The sequence below is a fragment of the Anomalospiza imberbis genome, unplaced genomic scaffold (genome assembly GCF_031753505.1).
Source record: "Anomalospiza imberbis isolate Cuckoo-Finch-1a 21T00152 unplaced genomic scaffold, ASM3175350v1 scaffold_107, whole genome shotgun sequence".
Lineage (NCBI taxonomy): Eukaryota > Metazoa > Chordata > Aves > Passeriformes > Viduidae > Anomalospiza > Anomalospiza imberbis.
In genome coordinates this window covers 241142-245174 of record NW_027099460.1, presented here as the reverse complement: position 1 = coordinate 245174, position 4033 = coordinate 241142, and the positions used below count along the sequence as shown (strand labels likewise).

Here is a 4033-nt window from a genome sequence, read left to right as displayed (position 1 = left end):
ACAAAACACCCGTGGGTGGGGGTAGCAGAGAGGGGGGCCGGAACCTGTGTCCCAGCCGGTTTGGTGTGCAGGTGACAAAGGGCTTGGACTGCTCCACTCACCTGGTTTGGTTTGGATTCATAATGTTTTTGGGGCAGTGCAGGCAGGGAGGATGAGGGCATGGTTTTCCCAAGCAATGAGTGGGTTTTTTCCCGTCATGGTCGGGCCTTGACAGGACTTCTGCTGCCCTCTTCCAGCACCAGTGGCTTCTTTTCCATCCCCGAGTCTGTACACAAGTCCCAGGTGCTGGCGAGAGGGCAGAAACCCCGTGTGCCACTGGGGCAGCCCCCACACACCCAGGGATGCTGGGGCCAGGCTCAGGGAGCAGCAGCGTCCCCCTGATGAACCCCATCTGTATTCCATAGGAACACGGTCATACAGCCCACCAGAATGGACCCACTTTGGCTGGTACTACGGCAAGCCAGCTACCATCTGGTCCCTGGGCATCCTGCTGCACCAGATGGTCTGCGGGGAGCACCCTTTCAGGAGGAGCCAGAACATCAGCTGGGACCATCAACTCTCGCTGCCACAACGGCTCTCTCAAGGTGGATCCTCATCTCTGGCCACGGGGGCAATACCAGTGCTGGGAGACAGCAGCAGCTCGTGAGCATCCCGCTCTGGCAGCTGCTGAGGAGGTGGCACATGTCCTGCTCTCCTGCTCTCCTCCAAAACAGGGAATTGATGGGGACGTTTAGGCCCAGCTCTGAGCACATCCAGCATGGCCTGGGCACGGGAATAGTGGGGCAAAGCCAACAGGAGCCTTCTCCAACTGACCGGCGGTTTCTGGTTTCTCTGCCCAGAGTGCCAAGATCTGATCAGGCGGTGTTTATCCATGCTGGACTTGGACAGGCCCTCTTTAGAAGAGCTGTTCTGTGATCCCTGGCTGCAGGATATTCATCTGCCCTAGAAGAAGGGAGAGAGCCACAGGCACGCTTTGATGCAAGGCCCTGGTAAGTTACAGCTCCACACATGCCTTGGCAATGAGAAGCAAAGGAACGCAGACATTTTGTCCTGCCTGTGTCACTGCCCAGGGGTCATCAGATGGGAACACGCAGCCCTTGTACTGGAGCTCAGCTGCTCTGCCTAGCACTGGTGGCCACCATCCGAGCTGGTTTTGCTTGTCCTGGTTCCCTGACAGCTGGGGCCCTGGGCAGAACCCTGACAGCCTGGGCTCACCCCAGGGAAGGAGAAGGAGCCCCTGGAGAAGCTGTACCAGGTGGGGCTGCTGCTGCTGGGGACACGGAGGATGACATCAAGGATGACAACCTCTTCCTCCACCTGGTCACCGGCAGCTGAGGATGATGGACTTTGATTCTGGCACCTTCTCCAAAGCCAGGCTGCACAGGGAATGTGCAGATGAGTCCACACGCAGGGGGATGCTCCCAGATTTGGGCATTGCACAGCCTGGCCAGGAACCAAAGGTTCCCCCCTTTGCTGGGGCGGATGCAGCTGTTCCTTCAGTCGGCTGCCAGGCTGCTTTTGGCAGGGCTGGGGGGATGGGCTGGGGTGCTGATGAAATGGGAGTGGGCTCCTGGCCCTGCCAACAGCCCCAGCACCCACCGTGCCCCGGGCTGGGGCTGGGGCAGCCAGCCCGACACAAACAAACCCCCATGGTGGGAGCAGAGGTGGGACTCCAGAACCTGTGCAGGGGCTGCTTTGCTTTGCAGGCAAGGAAGGGCTTGGGCTGCTCCACTGCCCCTGTTTGCTTGGGATCACCGTTATTTTGGGGGGCAGTGCAGGGGGGAAGGGAGATAGCCTGGGCTTCCCTCACCTGTGGGTGGGTTTTTCCCTGGCATGCAGGGGTTGGGCCTTCCTCAAGCCCCTGACAGAGATAAGATTTTTGACCTTTTTTCTTGTTCCCCTTTTTGTCTGTAATCTATTTTCAGTCATTTGTTGTGTGTTTTTCTAGAGGAAGCTTTCCAGCTGGGGTCCAGTCTGGATGGGGAAGTGCTTGGGAGCAGCTGTGGCGTGGATGGGCCGTGCCCTTGGAGAAGGCTGAGGACATCGTTTGGGACCAGCTTTTCTTCCAGCGTGATGTGGGTCTTGTCTGCTTGGCATGGTGGGATCAGAGCTTTGGGGAGATGGCAGCGAGCACAGGAGCATCCTGCTCTGGGCAGCTGCTGAGGGCTGGATGTGCCGTGGCTGGCTGCAGGCTGGGCACATGTCCTGCCCTCCTGCTCTGCTCCCAAAGGCAGCAGGGATGGGCAGCTCTGGGCACAGCTCTGGGCACGGCCAGCATGGCCTGGGCACCGCGGGCGGCTGGGACAAGGGGACAGGAGCCTTCAGCTGACGGGCGCTTTCTGGTTTCTCTCCTTGCAGCCGGGCTCTGCGGGTGCTGAGGCTGCTCTGGGCTCTGCCAGGGCGCTGCTGGAGCTCAGCACCGGGCTGCAATCAGCCAAAGAAGAAATGGGGTGACCTGCAGCACAGACCTGCTGGAGCATTTCAGCAACACAGCTCAAGTGTGCAGAGTGTATACCTCCAAGGGCAAACATGACACCACCCAAAAATTAAACTTGTTCAATAACTTCTGAAATGAAATCAATCTGCGATGACCCCAAATGACATTTTGCAGCTTGCTCAAGCTGTAGCTCAGCCCTTCTCTGAACTGTTCTCTCCCCCACCTGCCTTTTACTTCCCAACTGCTCCCTCTTGTCCCCCAGTGAGTTCCCAGCCCATGGCAGTCTCCATCACACTGTCGCCTTCCTTGGTGCCCCTCACCATGAGGAAGGCCGAGCCCCAGGCTTAGGGACTCATCCTGTCGCGCCAGGGCCACGCGATTCCTTCCCTCCTCTCCTCCGGCTGCTCCCTGCTGCCGCTGCGCCTCTTCCTCCCTCCCTCCTCCTCCTCCCCCGCTCCCAGATCCTGAACCGTGAGGGGAAAGGAGCGAGGAAAGGGCGGAACCGTGAGGGGAAAGGAGCGAGGAAAGGGCGGAACCGTGAGGGGAAAGGGCCGGGGCCAAGGGGACGCACTGTCCTAAAAAAGCCCGGTTTGACCCAAAATCACCCAAAAGGGCATCAAATGCAGCCTACATCCACATGGTTCGGCCTGACATCAACCAAATGGGATTAAAAGTATCCAAAGGGCTCTAAAATCCAACCCAAGGGGCTTAAAACTGCCCCAGGTGTTTTATAACCCTCAAGAAATGGCTTAACATCACCCGTAAATCTTTCAAATGTGACTAAAATCCACCCTGAAAGTATCTGGTCCAGCCTAAAATCATCCAAAGGTATCTAAAATCACCAAAATGTCCCTGACACCAACACAAGAAGACCTAAAATCACCCTAAAAAGGCTTGGTTCAAACTAAAATTGCCCAAAGAAGCAAAAAACCCTACTGAAACGGGCCCAAAACACCCAAAAAAGGGACCTAAAATCACCCACACAGGATTAGGATTCACCCATATGGGCCCAGTTTTTCCTAAACTCACCCAAATGGGCCCCAGCCCCACCCCCATGGGCCTAAAATCATCCAAAGGGGTCTGAAATCCCCCCTAAACCCCACCAGATTCGGCCTCAAATCAGCCACAGGGGCTGAAAATCCACCCGAAAAGGCTCGGGATCCCCGCAAGGGATCTGAAGCCCACCCTAAACCTGCCCGGTTCGGCCCAAAATCCCCCAAAGGGGCCGAGCCCGAGGCCGAGCCCGGGATCGGCTCCGGGGTCGCTCCGGGACCTCCGCTCTCGCTCCGGGCAGTTTTGGCCGCGGCCCCGGACGGGCCTGGGCGGGACCGGGAGGGACCAGGGAGGGCTCGGGAGGGGTTTGGGCATTTGGGGCTTTTTTGGGCTTTGGGGAATCGTGTTGGGGGTTTACGGGGAATTGTTGGGGTTTTTGGGGAGAGTTATTGGGTTTGGAGGCAGTTGGGGGATTTTGGGGAGTTTGGAGTTTGAGGGGTTTTATTGGTGCTTTGAGTGGGAAGTTGTTTTCCTGGGGGTATTTGGGGGTTAATTGAAATTTTTTGTGTTTTCTTTTGAAGTTCGGAAGGTTTTACTGGGATT

At 57.3% G+C, this 4033-nt stretch overlaps 1 long non-coding RNA gene across 1 annotated transcript; it reads left to right on the top strand.

Annotated features, from left to right (window-relative positions):
• Positions 1–373: 373 nt before the first annotated feature.
• LOC137465753 (uncharacterized) lies at positions 374–1389 on the top strand. The gene is made up of 3 exons (XR_010994818.1): positions 374–584; positions 840–989; positions 1178–1389. It is a non-coding gene; the product is annotated as an uncharacterized lncRNA (long non-coding RNA).
• Positions 1390–4033: the final 2644 nt, after the last annotated feature.